Source organism: Sturnira hondurensis, unplaced genomic scaffold (assembly GCF_014824575.4).
Source record: "Sturnira hondurensis isolate 20B ecotype Veracruz unplaced genomic scaffold, ASM1482457v3 Scaffold0021354, whole genome shotgun sequence".
In the NCBI taxonomy this organism is placed as follows: domain Eukaryota; kingdom Metazoa; phylum Chordata; class Mammalia; order Chiroptera; family Phyllostomidae; genus Sturnira; species Sturnira hondurensis.
In genome coordinates this window covers 11,393,433-11,418,554 of record NW_028093985.1, presented here as the reverse complement: position 1 = coordinate 11,418,554, position 25,122 = coordinate 11,393,433, and positions in this window count along the sequence as shown.

Here is a 25,122-nt window from a genome sequence, read left to right as displayed (position 1 = left end):
TGATATCTTTAAAAACCTAATTTACACTTAAGGTCATATTTACAGTAACTGGGAAGAGTTAATGTTATTTTTAAAGACAAGATTCAAATCATATATTGTGAGTCTGCCTCCTGCTACAACTTGGAAACACCAAAGTGTTCCTTCCTTCCTTTCCCAATACTTTTTTTAAAAATAAAAATCATATGTGTATGGTTTTATACAAAGGGAATGCCAAACATACACTGAAAGAAAAGAGACATCAAATTAATTTTTATAATTCTTTACTCACAAAAGAGATTTGCAGAGAACAGTTAGCTCCACATATTCATTTAATAAATGAGGATACTTCGTCCCAGAGAGGTTACACTGGAAAGTGGCTCCACAGGGGTCCAAAATGGTGGGGGAGCAAGTGGAAGCTACACTAACCTCCCCCAAGGATGAATCTAGAATTACAACTAAACTGTAAGCAGGACACTACACAATGATAAAGGGAACAATCCCATAAGAGGATATAATCCAAGTAAATTTTTATGCACCCAACACAAGAGCACCTAAATATGGGAAGCACATCTTCATGGATATACGGGGAGAGATTGACAGAAATACAGCATAGTTGGAGATTTTAACACCCTATTGTCTTCAATGGATAGATCTTCCAGATGGAAAATCAACAAGGAGACAACAGCCTTAAATGACACACTAGATCAAATGGATTTAATTGATATCTTTAGAGCATCACACTTAGCCAGCAGAATATACATACATTCAAAATGCACATGGAATGTTTTCTAGGATAGACCACATGTTAGGACACTTAACAGTCTCAATCAAGTTAAAAAGATTGCAATCAAGCATCTCCTCACAATGCTATGAAACTAGAAATATTCGCAAGAACACTGAGAAAACATTGAAAGATGTGGAAGCTAAATGACATGTTATTAAACAATGCGTGGGGTAACAATGAGATCAAGGAAAAAAATCAAAAGATGCTTTGAAACAAATGAAAATGAGGACACAAAAATCCAAAATCTGTGGCACACGAAGAAGGCAGTTCTAATGGGGAAATTCAAAGCATGACGGGTCTATTTCAAAAAAACAAGAAAAAACACAAATAAATGATTTAACTTTACACTTAAGGGAACTAGAAAAAGAAAAACAAACAACGCCCCAAGTGAGTAGAAGGAAGGAAATAATAAAGATTAGAGCAGAAATAAATGAAATAGAGTCTCAAAAATTGAGAAAAAAGATCAATGAACCCAAGAACTGGTTCTTTGAGAAGATAAACAAGATTGACAAACCTTTAAACAGACTCATCAATAAAAAAAGAGAAAGTACCCAAATAAATAAAATCAGAAATAAAAACTGACACCAAAGAAATACAAAGGGTTGTAAGAAAATATTATGAGCAATTGTATACCAATAAATAGGACAAACTGAATGAAATGGATAAACTTCTAGAAACATACAATCTTCCAAAAATAAATCAGGAGGAGTCAAAGAATTCAAATACACAAATTACACCTAATGAAATTGAAGCAGTAATCAAAACACTTCCAAAAACAAAAGCCACGGGTGAATTTGATCAAACATTACAAGAAGAATTAACACCTCTCCTTCTCAAGAACTAACACAATTTCATAAAATTCAAGAGGAAAGAAGACTCCCAAATTCATTTGATGAGGCCATCATTTTCTTAATTCCAAAATCAAATAGAAACACTACAAAGAAACAAATTTATAGGCCAATATCCCTGATGAATATATATGTTAAAATTGTCAACAAAATATTGAAAAACGAATACAGCAATGCATAAAAAAATCATACACCATGATCAAGTGGACTTTATTATGGGAATGCAAGGTTGGTACAACATCTGAAAATCAAGGTTGGTACAACATGTAAAAATCAATAAATGTGATTCACCAAAGAGACAGGATGAAAGGTAAAAACCACATGATCATATCAATGGATGAAGAAAAAGCTTTTGATAAAATCCAGCACTGATTTATGATAAAAACTTTCAGCAAAGTGGGAATAGAGGGAACATACCTAAACATACTAAAGGCCATATATGACACACCCACTGCCATCATACTTAATGGGTAAAAAACACACTGGTATAAACACAAAATATATAAAATGACTTAAGTATAAGGCATAATATAATAAAGATCCTAGTGGAAAACATAGACAGTGAAATTTCAAATATCTCATGTGACAATATTTTTGCTGACATATCTCCTAAGTCAAGGGAAATGAAAGAAAAAATATATACAAACAAGACTACATCAAATTAAAAAGCTTCTGCACAGCTAAAAAAACTATCATCAAATTGAAAATGGAACCGACCATATGGTAGTTATGTATACATGCCCCTGATACACTGGACAAGGACTTAGTCTCCAAAATTTAGAAATAACTGATATGACTCCACAACAGGAAGACATACAACCCAATAAAAAATGGACAAATGACACGAATAGACATTTGTCCAGGGAGGACATTAAGATGGCCCATAGATGTATGAAAAGATGCTCAGCATCTCTAAACATCATACAAATGCAAATGAAACCCACAATGAGATATCATCTCACACCAATCAGAATGGCCATCATTAATACATTTGCAAAAAACAAGTGCTAGCGAGGATGCAGAGAAAGGGAGAGCTCTAGTTCACTCTTGGTGGGAATGCAGACTGGTGCAACCACTGTGGAAAACAGTATAGAATTTTTTCAAAAAACTGAAACTAGAACTGCATTTTTACCCAGCAATTCCATTGCTGGGAATATACCCTAAGAATCGTAAAACACCAATTCGGGAGAACTTATGCACCCTTATGTTCATAACATGAACATTGGCTATTTACAATAGCCAAGACTTGGAAACAGCCCTAGTTCCCATCAATACATGAGTGGATTAAAAATTGTAGTACATTGGCCCTGGCTGGTGTAGCTCAGTGGATTGAGCACAGGCCTGTGAACCAGAGGATTGCAGTTCAGTTCCCAGTCAGGGCACATGCCTGGGTTGCAGGCCAGTTCCCAGCAGGTCAACTCCCAGCAGGGGACGCACGAAAGGCAACCATACATTGATGTTTCTCTCCTTCTCTCCTTCCTCTCTAAAGATAAATAAATAAATAAAATTTTTTAAAGAAAATTGTAGTACATTTACAAAATGGAATACTACATAGCAGAAAAAAGAAGGAACTCCTGCCTTTTGTGACAGCATGGATGGAACTGGAGAATCATTGAATAGACTGACAATGGTGAGAGAGGAACACAGAGGTGGGGATTGTTTGAAAGAAGGTCAAGGGACATATATGAAGGACTTATGGACATGGACAACAGAGTGGAAATTGCCTATGCAAGTGGGGGATGCAGTTGGTGGAGGGGGTGAAGGGGAAAGTAATTACAACAGCTATAACAGCATAAACAATAAAATGTAAAAAAGAAAAGAAAAGGAACTTGGCAATGGTCAGAGGTGATTGGTCAGGATGGAAGAACTGGTCTGGATTAGACTCTGATTTGATTTCATCTGGTTTACTACTCCCTTTAAAAATGTATTTGCTTTTGGCCCTGGTTGAAGTGGCTCAGTGGTTGAGTGCTGGCCTGTGAATCAAAGGGTCCCTGGTTCAATTACCATCCCAGGGCACATGCCTAGGTTGCAGGCCAGGTCCCCATTATAGGGTGCACAAGAGGCAACCGCCTATTGATGTTTCTCTCCCCCTTTCCCCTCTCTAAACATTTTTTTAAAAATTTATTTACTTGGTATAGTCTCCAAACATTTTTTTTGAATTTAAGTTAAGGTTAGATTTAAGTTAGTTAGATTGATTTCTTTCCACAGTGGCAATATTGGGCATATTAAAATTTAAAAAATAAAAGCATTTTGAAAAACACAGAAANTGTGAATCAAAGGGTCCCTGGTTCAATTACCATCCCAGGGCACATGCCTAGGTTGCAGGCCAGGTCCCCATTATAGGGTGCACAAGAGGCAACCGCCTATTGATGTTTCTCTCCCCCTTTCCCCTCTCTAAACATTTTTTTAAAAATGTATTTACTTGGTATAGTCTCCAAACATTTTTTTTGAATTTAAGTTAAGGTTAGATTTAAGTTAGTTAGATTGATTTCTTTCCACAATGGCAATATTGGGCATATTAAAATTTAAAAAATAAAAGCATTTTGAAAAATACAGAAAAAAGTATATTGTTTGGAAAAAAGAAAAACAATCTACAATATCATGGAGTATGAATCTTATACTTTTCTCTCTAAAAACAGATGGTGTGTTTGGAACTTTGCATGGGCTCTAGAACAAGACATACAGGGCTTTTTGGTCTTTCCATTAATTGCACTTACTAGAAGCCAATAAAGAATGGTCTAAAAGGCATTGCAAGCAAGTCATAGATCTTTTGAATTAGATCAATTCTTTTGAATTTGAACAATGCCTGCACAGTTCTTTTAAATATGACAAATTATTAAGCTTTTTACCTAAAAGTGGTTACTGTTTCTCATGAACAGTAAATGTTATATAAAGTAGGGTTAAAGCTAACACCCCAAACTTTATAGTCTCAACTGCTAAAAAGGAGTGTAGCGTGTATACCTATAATACTGAAAATTTCATAATGGACATTTTTTGGTTGCCTCAAAACTTAACAGAATTGAGATTATTACATTATAAAAAGGTAAGTAGATTGCTGTCATGGTGGCTGGCCACAGACAACAGGTTACAGTGTCAGGCGGCCTTGTGTGGAATCATGTTTTCCGGGTGAGGGGTAGAAAGAACGTCCTGTTCTAATTTTGAAAGTCATAGATATTGAAAATGGAGAAAAATAATTTGCAGTAAAACTGACATTTATTGTATTTTCTTCAGAATGGATAATCTTTAAAGGGGTCAAAAGGAGTCTAGCAAAAAATGACCTGACTTGCACCTATGTGTTGATGAGTGTAGGTCACAGTAAAACTTACACACTAAGAAAATGACTCGTTTGGTGGGAGGAAATAAGATTGCTTCAGAACAAATACATAGAAATATCACTAGAAAAGAATGGTTAAGTTAAACAGGACTTTCTCAACTACTTTATTTAAATTGTAACTTGGAATCCAGCTTCATTTTAAAGAGTTCAAATTACCTCTCTGCTTTGAAACAAATTTCACTGAAAAGTAGAGGTTGAACTTAGAAAAAAATGCAATATGCTTCGAGGTGTATGAAGCATATTGGGTACTTTAAACAATGGGTACTTTAAACACAAATAGACTATAATAAGTAGACACAAAGAACATGATTAACGAACAGCTGGTCTATTAAAGCCAGCCTGTGGATATAATGCAGATAGCCATTTTCAGAGATGGGAAGTTATTCCTGCAAGATTAATATTCTGTTAACTAGTAGGGAAATCCTAAATATTCCATTGTCAAATTATTTTGTTGAGAGACTATTTAGCTTGAAATCATTTCATTGGACTGACACCAGAAACTGATGTGTTATGGGCTTGATAAGAGCAGAGCTACAAATCAAAATAAATTTTATGTTTGACTGAATTCAGGCTTAGTACAATATAAGAGAAAAGAGTGTCATAAGTGCTTCAGGCAGTTAGAGAAAAATATTAGAAAACTGAAATAATAAAAATAGCCTACTTTACTATAAGACAGAGAGAAATACATGGCCATTTGTTATTAAATATAGGCAGTATCTATTTAATTAGTTCTAGAGTACTTACATTCTCTTTTTTCTTTTTATTGGAGTTTATGTTTTTAGAGTAGTTTTAGGTTTATAGCAAAATTGAGAGAAAGATACAGAGATTTTCATACACCCTCTTCCCACAAACATTCATAGCCTCCCTCACTGCCAACATCCCCCAAGAGAGTGGTATGACCAACTGACAAGCCTACACTGATACATTATAATAACCCAAAGCCCATAGTTTATATTAAGTTTCACTCTTGTTGTTGTACAATCTACAGCTTTGGGAAAATACCCCAGGACATGTGCCCACCATTACAGTGTACAGAATCATTTTACTGCCTCAGTCATTTTCTGTTTTTTACCAACCCATTGCTCCTACCACTTAAGGTCTTGGCAGCTGGTGTTTTTTTTAAGGTCTTTCTTGTTGTTGTTGTTTAATATTTACTTTAAGACAATTTTAAAGCAGTTTTAGATTTACAATAACATTTAGAGGGAAGTACAGAGATTTCCCATATACTCCTTTCTCCCCACACATGCAAAATCATTCCCATTATCAACATCTCCCACCAGAGTTGTGCCTTTTTCAATCAAGCCATAAACCCCTATGGGTGCATCATAATCACCCAAAGTCCATAATTTACCTTAGGGTTCACTGTTGGCATTGTGCATTCCCTGGTTTTGGACAAGTGTGTAATGATATTTATCTATCATTATAATACAACACCGAGTGTATCCACTGCCCTAAAATCCTCTCTGCTCTACCTACTCAGCTTCCCTCAGCAACTCTCACAGCTACTTACCTTTTACCCGTCTCTGCAGTTTTGCCTTTTCCAGAATATCAAGCAGTTGGAATTATACAGCATGTATGTAACCTTTCAGCTCGTCTTACTTCACTTAGTTATATGCATTTAAGTTTCATTTATATCTTCTAATGGCTTGATAGCTCATTTCTTTTCACAAGTGAATGTACCACAGTTTAGTTATCCATTCATCTACTAAAGAACATGTTGGTTGTTTCCAAGTTTTAGCAATTAGGAATAAAGCTGCTATAAAAATCCTTGTGCAGGTTTTTTCTTTTCTTTTTTTAATCCTTACTAGACAATATTTTTTTCATTGCATTTTTAGAGAGACAGAGGAAAGGAGAGAAAGAAACATTGATGTGAAATGGAAACATCAATGGGTTACCTGCCACATATGCCCAGACTACGTGTTGAATCTGCAACACCCAGTATGTGCCCTGACCAGGAATTGAGCCTACGTCCTTTCAGTTATCTGACAATGTTCCAACCAATTGAACCATATCAGCCAGGGCCTTGTGTAGGTTTTTATATGGATGCAAGTTTTCAACTCATTTGCTTAAATACTAGGAAAAACAATTGCTAGATCATATGGTAAGAGCATTTTTGCTCATTTTTGTAAGAAACCACCAAATTGTCTTCCACAGTGGCTATATGATTTTGCATTCCCAGTAACAAAGTATGATAGTTCCAGTTGCTCCACATCCTTGTCAGCATTTGGTGATATCAGTGGTCTGGATTTTGGGCATTCTACTACATATGTAGTGGTTTCTCATGGTTGTTTTAATCTACACTTCCTTGATGACATATGAGGTAAAGCATCTTTTCATATGATTATTTGCTACCTATTAGTCTTTTTTGGTGATGTATCTGTTGCAGTTTTTTGGTCCATTTTAATTCTTTTTAATTTTCTTATAAATGAGTTTTACAAGTTCTCCCTATGTTTTGGAAAACAGTCCTTTATCAGATGTAGCCTTTGTAAGTATTTTGTCTTACCATTAGTTGTTTTACTGTCTCTGTAGTATATTCTTTTAGAAAAATCTTACATATCTTAAGAACATAGAATAACATAGCTCCCAAAATTTGAATATCTAAGAAATACTTTAAAGTAATTGAAACATGAGAGAATTTGTTGTTAGCTATCTTTACTGACAATCTACCTCTAGTATCTTATGACCCAGCATTTTACCTTTCCCAGGTCTATAAGCAACAGAAATGTCTGCATTTCTGTGTGTGTGTTTACAAATGCATATAACAGCAATTTCTGTAAGAGCTCAAAGCTGGAAAAATGTAAATGTCCAGAACTATAAATGAATGAGTTAATTTTGTAATTTATAAAGTGCTATAAAGTCTAGAATATGGGTGAAATACATATACACACAACAAAAAAGAATTGCACCTACATAATGAGGAGTAATGTAAGACACAAAAATTGTAGATCAAGAAAACAGGTAAAATAAATTGCTGTATTAGAGGAAAGAATGAAATAACAGTTTTCTCACAGATATTAGTGTAATTATTCCTACTATTAATTACTACGAATTGTTTCTGTTCACTAGTCCTATTGATGATTTGTTTAAATAACAACATTTCTGTAATAAAAATAAATAAATAATATCATCTTATAGTATGAAATAAGCTTTATATTTTCTATTAAAGCAATAAAATATGTATAATTATTTTATATATTAGATTATTATTTTTGTCTGGTATGGTTGTTTCTTTGCTGGTAATCAAATCTAAAAATTGATTACCCTAGCTATAAAAATACTGTGTATAAGATAAACCAGGATCTATGAATTTGTAAGTCAGAGAATGTTGAGTAAACCCTAAATTCTAGAATATGAAATGGTTCTTTATAACTAAAATTATTTCTGCTATGTGGGATAACCATGAAAACCTCACAGATCTGCTGTATTAACATAGCCCAGAAGAACACATCTTATGCAGGCAGAAAGAGCCTGGAGAGCTTCCCTGTTGCCTCCCATTTTTTGTGCCACTCCATTACAAGTATACTTGCAAATGTTAGAAAACTTAAATATGCTTAAGATCTCTAATTTATATGAGTTTTATAATATGATCTAGTGTGTTAAATAAGTTATTATATATTAATTATATTATACATAAAATATGTAAGTAGGTATATGAGATCTATCCAGAAGGGATCAGGTCATATAATATGAAAATAAAGAAATTTATGGAAGAAGACACAAAATATGAGAAACATTGTACATAGAACAATGAGTGGTGAAGAGAGCATCCTTGTCTTATTCCTGATTTTAGTGGAAAGCTTTTAGTTTTTGCCCATTGAGTATGATGTTGGCTGTTGGTCTCTCATATACTGTCTTTATTATGTTGAGGAATGCTCCCTCTATTTCCACTTTGCTGAGTGTTTTTATCATAAATGGGTTCTAAGTACCCATCAGTAAATGAATGGATCAAAAAACTTTTGTACAGAATGAAGGAGCTCCTACCTTTTGCAACATCATGGATGGAACTGGAAAGCATTATGCTGAGTGAAATAATCCAGGTGTTGAAGGACAAATACAATATGATCTCACCTTCAACAGGAAGCTAAACAACAAAACAAACAAGCAAGCAAAATATAACCAATGACACTGAAATAGAGAACAGGCTGACAGTGACCGGGGGGAGAAGGGAGGGATTCAGAGGAACATATATAAAGGATACATGGACAACAATTGATAAGGGTGGAAATGGGAGGGAGGAGGGGAAAAAAACTTTGGTACATTCACAGAATGGAATACTACACAGAAGAAACAAGGAGCTCCTAACCTTTGTGACAGCATGGATGGAGATGGAGAGATTTATGCTAAATGAAGTAAGCAAGGTGGTGAGGGACAAATACTATATGATCTCACCTATAAGTGGAACCTAATTAACAAAACAAATAAGCAAGCAAAATATAACCAGAGACATTGAAATTAAGAACAAACTGATAGTAACCAGAGGGAAGGTAAGAGAGGTTGAGGTGGGAAGGGGGAAGGGTTTTCAGGAACAACTACAAAAGACATATAGACAAAGTCAAGGGTGGGGTGGAATCAAAGGAGGGAGGAGGGGATGGCTGGGGTCGGGGTGAGTAGTGGGGGAAAATGCAGACAACTGTACTCGAACAACAATAATAAACAAACAAGCAAACAAATAAATAAAAATTACTTAAGGCACCCCCCTCCAAATGACCATGATGTCTCAGTTCCCTCCAAACTAGGTACTTTGAGAGTTCACACAGTTCTCCCAATCACCATCAGTTGCCATGTTATATTTTCCTGACTGTCATCAGTGGTTTGAAATTTCTTTCCTTTCAAAGGTAATTTTAGTTTTGGGAAAAGGCAGAAGTTGCCCAAATCTGGATGCCCAATCTGGACTGTAGGGTAGCTGAGTCACCTGGGTTTCACCAAACACTCTGTATAAGAAGTGATACATGAGTGGGTGTGTTGTTGGGATAAGGCTGCCAATAACCAGTTGACCATAGCTACTTGCTCATTTTGAATGCTATGGCCACACAGTACACTTGCTTATTCAGCAACGTCTACTGCCCCCACTGACTAGTACAGTGAAGTCGCCATTGTTCACACATGTGCATTCTAGTCCACTCTCCTTGGCTGCCAGTTTACATCCATGTTGCGCAAACCATTCTTGGTATATTAATAATGGCTGGGCTTCTTTGGGACAGACTTTGTGTACACTATCATATGTATACATACATAAAATTATTTTTTCATATATTTATGCATATATAAAAATTATATCATATTTATATACTAAATTATGTATAATTACATAGTGATTACATAATATATTTATCTTCCAAATAGTGAATGATACAGAGATTATTTAGAAACTGACCAACTATAACTTTAAGGTTTACAGCAAACAATTACGGCTTGTCTTATGACAGTTAGGAGTAGTAACCTTAAGCTTATGATGACTAGTGGTATGAAACTGTAGGCACAGTGAAGCATATTTGACAACTGAGAATTTTTTCAGGATCAGTTTACAGTACAAAACAAATATCTATATGGAATTATGGCAGGTAAGGTAATGTGATCATGTTGATGAAAAGTCTCTCACATTCATATCTTTTTATCTGTCTTTGAGCAAAGATGCACATAGAAACATATACTCAATTTTGACGTTAACAGTGAAATAAAAATGAAATTTGATGAATATTAGAATATTATTTTCTTAGCATAAGATAAATTCAATATAATCACTTTTGCATCTTACAATGTGAAGTTTCCATTCTAATTCTACCAATCTGAAACTTGTCCAGTTGATGACTCAATCAGTGAGCCTCAGTGATGCTTAAATGTAAGATAAAAATAACTATGCTGTTAACTTTATAAATGTGGCATGTTATTTAACTTACAGAATGAAAATAATCTGGATCAGAGAATTAAACAAAGTAATAAGTTTTGGTATTGATTATATTCCTGTTAATTAGACTCGGGGTATACAAAAGCACTTAAAATTGTAAAACTGTAAAAGTAAGTGTGTGACTCACCAATCTCCTACCTCTTTCCCAACCAACACAATGGCTACTGAAATTTTGGCAGAATGTGGGGATATGAACTCTCACTTATTGAGCTCCTGACTAACAACCTGCACAAAGCTCCAGCTAGCACTGGACTCATAGACAAAATCAAAGTTTGTGGTTTTCTATTATGCCACTAAGATTCAGGAATTGTATTTTTCCTATAGCATTACCTTGGCTAAACTGGCCCAAAGGAAGAGAAATGCTGTTTAAAGGGAGCTAGTAGCTAAAATAGTTGGCAGTAGCTATGGTATAGTTTGAAGAAATCCAAACAGAGTAGTGTTGCAAGAAGAGGATGACTGGAAAGAATGTTTCATAATAAAAATTTTAAAAAATTAGTGGGGTAAGTATCAAGAAGAGTCAAAGAAAACACTGGAATATTATTTTAAAGCAATAAGAGTTGAAGTAATTAATGAAAAGGGAGTGACTATGTAGAATTTTTAGGTTGAAGATCATTTATATTTTGAATATAATACCATTGTTGGGTTCATTAAGGGATTGAGGAACTGAAGGAAGCTAAAAAATAAAACAATTTCCCCATGTTAGATATGTGAAAGATGCCCAGATTTACAGTGGATGATATATATGCAGAGATTTCGACATGAGCCATTAAGGTAGTGAGTTCATTGCTAATTGTTATGAAATATTTTGTCATCATATGCAAATAGTTCCCAAATGGAAAAAATCTATTGTAAAGGGAATGAATATTTCAAAATGGCCTTCTATGATAACACCTTTTTACCTGCTTAAATAGATTGCATTTGGAATAGAGAAAAACAGTAAATCACTTAATTTTTTCACTGGATATAGAAGAAAGAAACTTAGTGAAACATAGAATAGCAAGTGTAGCAAACAAACCCTCTGTAATCTTAGAAAAGTTCATAATCTTTCTCAGTGTGGTATTTTATAGCAGTATTGATATTTGCGGTATGCTCTATTTGCTGAGCAGTAATTTAAAGTCTCAAAGGGAACACATGCATTTTTCAAATTTAAATATATTTTTTCAAGGATCCCCATGACCACCTCAAAAATAGCTTTTGCATTCACCCCTAGATAGCCACAAGTGAAAGAGCAAAACAACTTTAAAAGGCATTTGACGGATGGTGAGAAACAATATAAATAATAGTTACTACATAGAGAATTTAAGGAGGCAAAACACAGCCATCCGAGGATTAGGTAATTTGACTAGGGCTCTAGGATGAAAATTCCTGTATTTCTTCATTAAGTGTAAAAATATGTTAAACTTTGTGTGCTCAGTGGATTAGGCTTTTTGTCTTCAAATGAAGCCTTCTGCTTGAAATAGATCCTCAGGCACATCAACAAATGGCAAATAAAATATTAATTGTGCGCTATGTGGTAGAGATGAAAAAGAATACATATTTCACAAAAAGGTAAGTTACAATCCGTGTTATATTATGAAAGCCAGTTAGGTGACCACTGTTTTATTAGTTCATTCATCCGTCCATCTATTCCCCAATTTGACAAATATTAACAGGGGCCTCCTATATACCTAAGTTAGGTGGGGTGCTAGGGGAGTGCGCTGGTGAAAATTGATTTGTCTCACTCCAGTTTTAAAAATATATGCTAGTTTAAAAAGAAACTGCAGGAAGTACATTAAACCTTAAGATAATTTCACATAAAAAGAATCCAAGGTTCTGCTCAGAGATGGTCTTAAAGTGGATCTTAGACAATAACATTTTATTTTGATTTTACTATGTTCCTACACTGTTCCCACAGAAAAAGCTTATGTTTCATCAGAAAAAAAATGCATATCTACTTATTAATTACTAATGTGAGGAAACAAGGTTATAATTTATCAAATAGTATTTTGTTTCATTAAATATTTCATATAAATATTGCATTTCATTGATGTGGAAGACCTGGGAATAGCACTCACTGCGGTTACACATTCATAGGAAAATTCAGGAAACACTGAGTGGAAGCAGGAGTAATAGACTACAAGTTCAGAGGCGGCAGTAGGATGCTCAGATTTCTCTCACTGACAAACTTATTCTTAAGAAAAGTAACTATATAACATATGTAATTATATATAATAACTATACATAAATATATATAGATACACACACATATATGTAACTATATAAAACCATTGAACATTGGGTAGCTACATTGTGAGCTTGCAGCTGAGATACATGAAACTAAATGCCCTGTGAACATTTAACTCCTTTGCTGTCTCATGAAAAACCATGCTTATAAATTTAGGATATAAAGTAGATTATTTAAAAGTTTAAGATCTCAAAGATCATTTCTTCAGGCTTCTTTATTCTTTTCAATTGTTATTGTCTTCATAACTTATTCAGCTCTAAATCTTATATTAAAGTATTTCACATTTTCGTAACTTGATAATTTCTCTGAGTCTCTATTATAATCCTATATGTGCCCTTTAGCTGAAAATCCCGAGAGAAATTATCACTACTCTTGACTACAGGATGCTGATGAAGCTCTAAGCAAGTTCACCTCTATTTTGTCAGTCAATACTGTAGCTCCTGTGGTTCGTCACAGTCCATGGAGTCTTTGAGAGACAAGTGCCCTGACTCTTTTCCAGTTGAGTTTAAAGGGCTGTCCTGAGCAGTACCAGCAGGGAAGAGAAAACATGTTAGCATCTTCACCAATTCAAGATGTAATATGATCTCCTCTCTTAATTTACGAATGCTTTCCTATCTATTTTGTAAGTACTAATTGACTGGTGGCTTTCTTAGTAATTCATACTGATGTTCTTTTCTTTCCCTTCCTTCCCCTCCTCCTTTTTCTCCTTCTTCCTTTTTATTTTTGATGCATTTTATACTTCTGAGAAAATTGAAAGAAAATGTATAAAATTAGCAAATATTTAATGTGCTTAATAATGGAAGTAAGAGTTGTCAAAGAGATTATAAGCAGAAAAAATAAATACTGCATTAGTTGCTGAAAAAGAAATTTTATCCCTTTTCTTATAAACTTTAGTCCAAAATAATAATTCCTGCTGAAATTACTGAATCTTACGAAACAAAGCTGAAACCTTATAAAGAAGAAAAATTTCTTAAAAGGGCCACCAAGTGAAGCCTAGCTGAGAAACAAGCTTTGCATTATACTACTTAATACTAAAACAAACAAACAAAAAGACCATACTGGTTACCACAAATGAAATTTAAAAATGACATTGTTAAGTTCTGGATGCTATTTAATTGACCAAGACAAATACAGACTGAAATAATAGATTGTTACTCAGCATTGCTATTCTTTAACTTCCAATATATTTAAAGGCAAAATTAAAAAAAACTTAATCATTTGCTAATTGTTGGTATTGTTTTTACTGTTGTTATTTTGCTTGCTGCCTTTATTTGACTAGGGTGACATTCCTCATTAAACACTCACATTCTTAAGAGTTTGATTTTAATTCAATTTTACTCAGGCTATACCTAGAGAATGCTGCTTATCCCTCTGTTCCTACATAGTGGTACAGAGAAGATGAAAGGATCAGATGAATCCCTCGGTGAATAAAGTAAGTGGTTCTTTAAAAATGTATTTCGAGAGAATCCTGTTAGAATGTTTAAAATAGAGACTTTTTTTGTTCTACGTGTGGTATCTGTATAACATCTTCTTCTGACTATTCTATATTTCTGAACCAACTTATTTTGTTCTTAAAAAGGCAAATGCAATGTGAATTGCTTTACAAATTTAATTTACATGTTGCAACCAGGACTCCAAATGTGTCATAATTTTCTTTGATATTAAAATAATTTTACTTCTTTCTTAAAGGAAAATGGCTTTAAAACTTCAATAAGAAATTTTAGTTTGACAAGCAAGCAAAATATAACCAAAAACACTGAAATAGAGAACAGGCTGACAGGGACCAGAAGGGAGAGGGGAGGGAATTTCAGGAGAAAAGGGGAAGAAGGGTTTACAGGAACAAGTATAAAAGACACATGGACAAAAACTAGGGGGGGTTGGAAATGGGAGGGAGGTGGAGAGCGCTGGCGGGGGGGAAGCTGGGATGGGAATAAAAGATAGAAAATTGTACTTGAACAATAACAAAATTTTAAAAATGCTTTAAAAAAGAAATTTTAGTTTGAGATAATTGTCTGAAAAATTATCTTTAAAATTGTGTCCTACCTAAAATTCCACTGAAATTATTATAAATAATCATAAAATTGAATGGGAACCCCTGAAAATATTGTAAAACCAACTTGTTAGTTTTTTGGCTATACAAATATCAGCAAATAACACAGACATAAGGAAAGAAAGAATAAAGAAAAAGAATTAAATATATTTAATACAATAAAAGAATAGTAAAAAATCCAAAAAATTCAAAACTAGATTTTTAAATATTTTAATAAAACTGATAATTGTTTACACAGACTGATCTCTCCCCCCTAAGAAAACACACAGACACACACAAATTATCAATTATGATAAACTCTCAGTACACTTGTAATGAAAGGGAAATCCTGTAGACTGGGCGAAGGATATAGTGAAATGGTTGCCACTATCTTTGCAACTCTCCTGTAAGTCTAAAATCATAAATAGTTATTTTTTAGTTTCTAAAGTTTTATTGGTGACATTAAACAATTTTAATGAACCAAGAGAAAAGACAGTTTGGAAAATGTGAGAGAAAACTGGTAGATAAAAATTCAAGTATGACCAACATTCTGAGTGAGTGAAAACAGAAAAAGAATGAAGGAGAAATAGTATAACAAACAAATTATAAGAAGTAAGAAACAATGTACAACATCAGATTAAGTGTGTCCATTGACTCACAAAATAAATATTACAATCCTATTTCCTTATCACAGTCAACACATTTTCAAATCCCTTCGACCAAATTGCATAGCTTTAAAAAAATAAAGGCGGACAAGGAATAACAATAGCAAAAATAGTTAATGCCAGACTTCTCATTGAAGATATTGAGTAGCATACAACAAAGAAGAAATTACCCCAGCATTTTGAGAGAAATTAATTTTGAAGCCATAATTACATAATTTGCAAAAAATTAAAACCAAAAGGCAAAAAAAAATGTAATGCAAGGTCTTGAGTATGTCATTTCCAGAAAAGAAGTTACTTGAACATATGGTCCAGCAAAATGAAAAAGGAATCAAGAAAATTAAAAAAAAAACATCAGTTGATTGAGTGCGGCCTGCGAACCACACGATCATGGTTCGATTCCCAGTCAGGACACACGCCTGGGTTGCAGGCCAGTTCCCAGCAGGGGTCTCACAAGAGGCAACCATACATTGATATTTCTCTCCTTCTCTCTGTCCCTTCCCCTCTAAAGATAAATAAATAAAAAATATATAAAAAATAAAATAAAACAAAACAAAACAACACAGCAACAAAAAAAGAAAATGAAGAAAGAAGACCAGGAATTCCACTGAAAATCATTCCAAAAAGAGATGAGCAAACCCTCTATAAAGCAGTCAGTGTTATATAGAACATTAACAAAGTACTATAATAAAGAATCTAGATTAGGCCATTATATTAACAAAAGCTGCAGAAAAACTATGTTCCAAATTTAATCAAAATAAAATGTAACTTGAGTTTTAGTATAAGAAAATTTAATATGTTTATTGAAGTAAATAAAGAGAGCTAGGGGAAACCTGGAGGTGGTCAATGTGTTTATGGTATCAATTGAGGAGATAATTTGACAAAGCTACACTTACCTTCAAACTTACCATGTTTTGTATATTAAACATGTACAGGTTTTTGTGTCAATCATACCTCAATAGAGTGTTTTTTTTTTAAAGAAAATGTTAAACCTAAAGATAGACTGCTCTTTTTAAAAATTTCACAGCTTTTGTGCCAACATTAGATCTCCTTATGCTTCTGTTTTCTCTATAGTTGGTCTGTCTTTATGCACTCTCCAGTCCTGTAACAAAAAAATGTTTACATGAATAATGGAAATGCTCTTTATTGATTTCAATGTTAGAATCAAATTGTGACAAAACACAGATACTTTATTTTTATTAGCAGACAAACTGTAAATTTGATAAACATTATGAATCGAATTTTAATGGTTTGAATATCTTAAATTGGCAGGTAGATTTGGGGAGAATTTGAGTAAGTAAATGTAAAAATATTATTGGATTGGATTAGGGACACAAAACCTTGAGAGATCTAGAAACTTGATTGTTTAGGGGGTGGATCCAGCACCAGCCTGCGAAAACTTAGTAGATTGATTGGTTAGTTTGAAGGAGAGCCAAGTCTTTCCCAAACCCAAGACAGTATAACCCCAGTTTAACGAAGAATCCCTCTCTCTCTCTCTTAATCTCCCTCTACAACACACGCTTCTCCCATTTTATCTCTCCATAGCAACAATGTGGCCCCGACAGCCTCCTGTGGCCTGAAAGCCACATGGAGGGAGCATGAGTCTGGGCAAAGTGCCAGCTGTACTGCAGCTGGGAAGACATGGACTGAACCAATGGTGCAAAATGTCTGGAACTGGTGCTCTTTCTGAGTCTGATGAAGACATGGCTAAAACTTTTCTAAGGTTAGGCAGAGTAAGATGGGACATGGGAATCTAGGGTCAGTATTTTGATTCTGCACCTGGCACCACAATAAAACCTCACCACACCACAACCTCCCACATGTGAGTCCCTGGGAATATTTTCCTTGAGAACCATTGAAAGAACGTGATTTCCATGGGCAAGATTTCAGTGCCATCCTTTTAATATTCACATTGGTTTCTCTTCTCTCTTTCTCTCCCCTCTCCTTCTTAAAATTATCCTCCCTAAGTTAACTCATCTATGTTCATAATTTCCACTCAACAATTTGAGTCCTGATGATATTTGCATTTTAAAAGCATGGCAGACCTCTCTCAAGTCTTCAGAAAATAATAACTTAATGCTCACTGGACATCAGTTGCCTCCAATGAAACAATCTCATATTTTACTCAAAATATCTAGTTTCCTACTTTTAGCATTACAGCCAGCATGCTTTGCTTATATTCTGTGTTACTGAATGACATAATTCTTTATTAAGTAGCTTAGGTATAGGATAATATATTAAAAATTATTTTCTCTACTTTCACACCCAATTACTGTTGATATCACAGCCTAGATACTTTTCAATAATTTTTCTGCTCTATTTTTCTGACCTGATTATCCCCACCCCTTCTTCTCTTTCTGTGTTTGTTTTTGTAATATTCAATAGGTTCTTAACTAATTTCCAGTACTTTGTTTTTATCTATCCATTTATATATTTATATAATGCATTCCTAATTCTTTGATCTTTTTTAACTTATTTTTTAATTTTATTTTTTATTTATTTCTTGTTCAAGTACAGTTTTCTGTCTTATATTCCCAACCCTGCCACCCTCAGTGCTCCCCACCTCCATCCCATTTCCACCCCCACCTTAGTTATTGTCCATGTGTCCTTTATACTTGTTCATTTCATGTGAGTCCATCCCCTTTTCCCCTGTGATTCTCTCCCCTCTCCCCTCTGGTCCCTGTCAGCCTGTTCTGTATTTGAGTGCCTTTGGTCATATTTTGCTTGCTTGTTTGTTTTGTTGTTTAGATTCCTGTTAATGGTGATATCATATGATATTTGTCTTTCACTGCCTGGCTTATTTCATTCAGCATAATCCTTTCCAGTTCCATCCATGATGTTGCAAAGGGTAGGAGCTCCTTCTTCCTTTCTGCAGCATAGAATTCCATTGTGTGAATGTACCATAGCTTTTTTTTTTTTTTTGCTTTTTTCCCCATTTTTTTATTTAATTATTTTTCAAGTACAGTTTTCTGTCTATTACTCCCATTCCATCCCACCTCTGTGCTCTCCCCCTTCCTCCCATTTCCACCCTTCTCAGTTGTTGTACCATAGCTTTTTGATCCAGTCATTTACCGATGGGCATCTATCTGGGTTGCTTCCAACTCTTGGCTATCATAAATTGTACTGCTAGGAACATCAGGGTGCATAGGTTCTTTTGGATTGCTGTTTTAGGATTCGTGGGATATAATCCCAGCAGTGGAATTGCTGGGTCAAAAGGCAGGTCCATGTCTAGTTTTCTTAGAAAATTCCATTTTGTTTTCCATAGTGATTGTACTAGTCTGCAATCCCACCAACAGTGAACTAGGGTCTCCTTTTCCCCACAACCTCTCCAGCACTTGTCGTTTGTTTCTTTGTTTATGATAGCCATTCTGACTGGTGTAAAGTGGTATCTCATTGTGGTTTTAATTTGCATCTCTCTGATAGCTATCAATTTCAAACATCTTTTCATGTGTCTCTGGATCCTCTGTATGTCCTCCTTGGAGAAGTGTCTGTTCAAGTCCTTTGCCCATTTTTTAATTGGGTTGCTTGTCTTCTTTGAGTGGAGTTGAGTGAGCTCTTTGTATATTTTGGAGATTAAACCTTTGTCTAAAGTATCGTTGGCAAATATGTTTTCCCAAACTGTTGCTTCTCTTTTTATCTGGATACTGTTTTCCTTAGCCATGCAGAAGCTTTTAATTTTGATGAGATCCCATTTGTTTATTCTTTCCTTTATGTCCCTTGCTCTAGGGGACATATCAGTAAAAATCTTGCTGTGTGGAATATCTGAGATTTTCCTGCCAATGCTCTCCTCTAGGGCTTTAATGGTGTCACGGCTTATATTTAAGTCTTTTATCCACCTTGAATTTATTTTGGTGTATGGTGTGATTTGGTGCTCAAGTTTCATTTTTTGCATGTAGCTGTCCAGTTCTCCCAACACCATTTGTTGAAGAGGCTATCTTTACTCCATTTTATGTTACTGCCCCCTTTGTCAAATATTAATTGACTGTAAAGATTTGGGTTTATTTCTGGGCTCTCTGTTCTATTCCATTGGTCTATGTGCCTGTTTTTGTGCCAGTACCAGGCTCTTTTGATTACAGTGGCCTTGTAATACAGTTTGATATCAGGTATTGTGATCCCTCCTACTTTGTTCTTCTTATTCTAACTTATTTTTATTTTAAAAATATTTTATTGAGTTTATTGGGGTTATAAGGGTTAGTGCAATTATATAGGTTTCATACTTATAAGTTACATACAATTCCATAATATTGGATTGACAGCTGTCATATCAGTCTGCATTTAATAAAATGTATGAAAATTGGTACATTGTTGTGTACCCATTTTAATATTGAAGACAAAAGAAAATACACAGCATTTTCAGTATATTATGTTTTATTATTTCAAGAAAGATAAAATGCAACTGAAGTGCAAAAAAATTGTGCCATGTATGGAGAAGATGCTGTGACTGATCGAACATGTCAAAAGTGGCTTGTGAAGTTTCATGCTGGAGATGTCTTGCTGGATGATGTTGCATGGTTGGGCAGAACAGTTGAAATTGATAGAGATCAAATGAAGATATTAACTGAGATCAATCAACATACACCATGCAGGAGGTCGCTGACATACTCAAGATATCGAAATCAATAAAGTTATTTGTGAAAAGGAAAAGCATGTCTTTTATGAAAAAAAAACTGAATGAAATTTTTGGCCAACTGAATACATCATCTGTATATTTCATTGTATGTTCACCACCCAATGTCAAGTCTTCTTTTGCACCATTAATTTCTACCCTTTATCCTTTTCCACTTGCTCACTCCTCCCTTTCCTTCTAATAATCACCATACAGTTGTCTGTGTGGATAAGGACTTTTTTATTTCTTTGTTTTGCTTAATACCTTCTTCTATTTCACCCAGCCTCCAACTTTCCTTCATTCTGAAATTGTCAGACTGTTCTCTGTATCTATGACTATGTTTCTATTTATTTTTTTCATTAAATTCCACATGTTACTTAAATCATATGATATTTGCCTTTCTCTCACTGGCTTCTTTTACTTAGCATAATGCTCTCAAGCTCCATCCACACTGTCAAAAATGGTAAGATTTCCTTCTTCTTTATGGCCAAGTACTATTCTTTTGTATAAATGTACCACTGCTTTTTTACCCACTCATCTACTGATGGGCACTTGGACTATTCCCAAATCTTGGCTGTTGTAAATAGTGCTGCAATGAAAATAAGGGTGTGTATATTTTTTCAAAACAGTGTTTCAGGTATTTTTCAGATTTATTCCCGGAAGTGGAATTGCTAGGTCATGAGGCAGTTCTATTTTTTTATTTTTTGAGGAAAGTCTATTCTGTTTTCTGCACTGGCTGCACCAACAGAGAACAAGGCTTCCCTTTTGTCCACATCCTCACCAACACTTGTTTGTTGAGTTATTGATGACAGTCATTCTGACAGCCATGAGGTAATATCTCACTGTAGTTTTAATTTGCATTTCTGTCATAATTAGTGATGCTGAGCATATTCTCATATGTCTATTGACCATCCCTACATTCACTTTGGAGAAGTATCTAGGCAATTTTCTCATTTTTTAATTGGAGGTTTTCTTTTCGGATTTGAGTTTGTTAATTTTGTATCATTGGTGAATATGTTCTCCCATTCAGTTTTTAGGGTGTATTTCTAAGTGTTTAGTCATATTTTTCTTTCTGTAAAACACATGATCACACTACTCTGTTGTTAAACACCTTTAATGAGTCCTCACATTCTTTAGATTTAAAGTCAAATCCGAGAACAAAACCCCCTAATTTCCACCCATCCACCCCCCACAACCCACTTTCATCTTCATTTCATGTCTGTCATACCTACAAGTAGTTCCGTGGGCAAAGCAAGTCCAGTGCTTTCTTGGGCCTTTTAATTCTTAAGTATCCTGTTCTACCTTTCAGAGTCATCATTGCTACTCTCTCTCTCTCTTTAAAAAAAAAAACATTTTATTTATTTATGTTTAGAAAGAGGGGAAGGGAAGGAGAAAGAGAGGGAGAGAAACATCAACATGTGGTTACTCAAGTGTCCCTCCTCCTTAGACTGGAAATAGAACAGGCGACCCTTTGGTTCACAGGCCGGCACTCAATCCGTTGAGACATACTAGCCATAGCCTTGCATTTTTAATTGTCCTAGGTTGGAGAAACAATAAAAATTAGTGGTTTTAAAAATACTAATGAATGTGTTTTTAAACACATTTTTAAATTACGTGATGAATCTTTTTTAATGTGGTGAATTCCTGTAGATATTTAAGGGATTGTCATCCAGTGAAACAAAGATCTGAAATTATTCTTTTCATTTACTCCTTTTAAATAAATTTATACAGTATTAACCATTTATGTTGTTGTTTGGAATTGCCTATTTCAAATGATTAAAGTCTGCTTCTTTAATCATTTATTGTATCTGAAGTGGTTCACATTCAAACTGCCTATTGAGAGGGTTGGAAATAAAAGAAATTACTGTTAAATAGGTGAATCAATTCACCAAAGGCTAATTTGACTACTTACTGTCTAGAGTTTAAAAACACCCAGCATGTACTTTTTCAAAACTGCAAATAACTGCAATTAATCTTTATTCATATAGCATCTTTAATGTAATACTTATTCACTTAGTATAGCATCCTTTTGATGCTATAACAGAACAAAAGATCATATATGGAAGGCATTTTAAGATAATTAATTTCTTCTATAAGCATAAATTAAAATACAATATACAATAAAGCTGTGTAAAGTCCACAAGTAATTTAATCCAAACTGTTCTAATTCATTCACTGATTTACTCACTTATTCATTCACTCATTTTTTTAATCAACATTTAACAAGTTCCTACCTTGTTTCAAATATATTCTAGGCATTAGATATTTAATAAAAAGAAAATCCACAAACAAAATCTGAAGTAAATTCAGATGATTTTTTTCCTTCATGGACTGTTATAATTTAACGTATGTATAAATTAATTTCTTAAATAATTTTTTTAGTTTTTTCTTCTTTTTTATTATACTTTATTATGCCATTACAGTTATTCTATTTCCCCCTTCAATTCCCTCCACACTGCACACCCCTCCCTCATCATTCCCCCCCTTTAGTTTATGACCACGTGTCTCAAGTTCTTTATATTCTATATTTCTCCTACTATTCTTGCCCTCCCCCCTATCTATTTTCTACCTACTGTCTCTGCTACTTATTTTCTCTATCTTCTCCCCCTTTCTCCTCCTCCCACTCCCCTGTTGCTAACCCTCCATGTGTTCTTCATTTCTATGGTTCTGCTCCTGATCTAGCTGTCCTCTTGGTTTGCTTTTGTTTTAGGTGTGGTTGTTAATAACTGTGTGTTTGCTGTCCTTTCACTGTTCATATTTTTTATCTTCTTCTTCTTAGACAAGTTTCTTTAACATTTCATATAATAAGGGCTTGGTGATGATGAACTCCTTGAATTTGATCTTATCTGCGAAGCACTTTATCTGTCCTTCCATTCTAAATGAAAGCTTTGCTGCATAGAGCAATTTTGGTTGTAGGTCTTTGGATTTCATGGCTTGGAATACTTCTTTCCAGCCCCTGACTGCTTGTAAGGTATCTTTTGAGAAATCCACTGACAGTCTGATGGGAACTCCTTTGTAGGTGACTGTCCCCTTATCTCTTGCTGCTTCTAGGATTCTCTCCTTCATTTTAATCTTGGCTAATGTAATTATTAAATAATTTTAACAACATGTATTTAGAAAAAGAATATTTAGCTATATGCAGATAGCAATGAAAAGCTCAATTTTATTTTATTTAATGGTTTAATTTTATTCAATGTTACTTTGATAAAAATTTATAGAAAGCCACAATTTTATTTTCTCTCATGTCTACCAAGTGCAATTATTGTCAATGTTTAGAATACATAAATCAAAAATACCCCGATATTATGCATGATATCTTTTAAATGTTTGATGACAAAGTTAATATTTCTCCCTTTTTCTCTATAACCTATGGCAGAGACTCAAATTCAGATTGTCTGTAACTTTTGATCAACGTGATACAATAATAACATTAAACAGTGAGCTTCCCATCCTCACTGTTTGAATTTAAATGCAGAGCTTAAATGTATTCCTCTAACATTCTGTTTTTCATCTTATTTAGTATGCCAACCTGCCAAAATGTTTTAAATCATAGTTGTAAATTAGCTATTTTCCTGTATTCTTATAAACTGGAAGTGTGAATAGTTGTTGTTTTTATATTTTAAGGTATTACTCTACATGGTAAAAGGCATAGTCCTACAGATTTTTCTTCACTTCTTTGGCTGATGGAATCCTACACCTCCCTGAAGATTCCACTGAAATGCCATAATTTTAATTGCTTTTTAAGTTTTGTATCTGTTACTATTTGAATACACACACACACATAGACACACATGCATACACAGATATATATATATGTATTATACATATATTAATAAATAATACCTTAGTTTAATTTTTTCCTTCAAAGCCTTATTTTATGTGTAATCACAAAAGTAATGTTTGGCGTATCTTATGTCTACTTACCACAAATTGCAAATTATTGAAAGACAATGTAACTATAATTCTAATGCATTGCCACATTGGCTTTTATGTTATTAATTACTTATTACTCTATTTCTTCTCCTTTTTGAAAGCTTACATTTAGAAATAAATATATTGTGTTCAATACTGTTGACATCAGTGCCAAAATTAAAGCATGGAGTTAGTAGGCAGATTCTAAATGATAATCAATGCCAACCATTGCAATTCCTTGTAAGAAAACCTAGTTTTTTACTTAATCTTTATTATATATTTTCCATTCCCATTTAGTCCCCTTACACACCTCTCCTTCAGCAATCATCACACTGTTCTCATGTCCATGAGTCCTTTTTCTTTTTTGCCCAGTCTCTCCACCTTTTTCCAGCTAATAAATAGGTTTACTTGCTTCTGCCTAGAAGGAAAACAGCATCAGACTATAAATTTAATGATTATTGTTAAAAAAGAGAAAATTTTCCAATAAAATTTATGCCATCCACATTTCTGGAGTTTCTGCTGCTACTAAAAGGAGGTGGTGTCCAATGTAATCTTCTTAGCCACGTGCATCCGTATTCCCGTGTTCTCCACCATGCCTGTGGGGCAGCCTTTGCTTCCAGGGATTATGAATGCACCTCCCTCTCTCTGTGTTCAGATTGGGACTTAATTTGAGATGAGACAAACACACATAGTATGCAGACATATGATAAGTTTCATCTTGTTCTGTGCTGTAGATGACTTAATTTTGTGTGCAAAAAATGACCGTTCTTTCTATATACATTCAATAAAGAAATGTTATACTTCTATATAATCAACAGTGAAGCTATCCATATTTTACT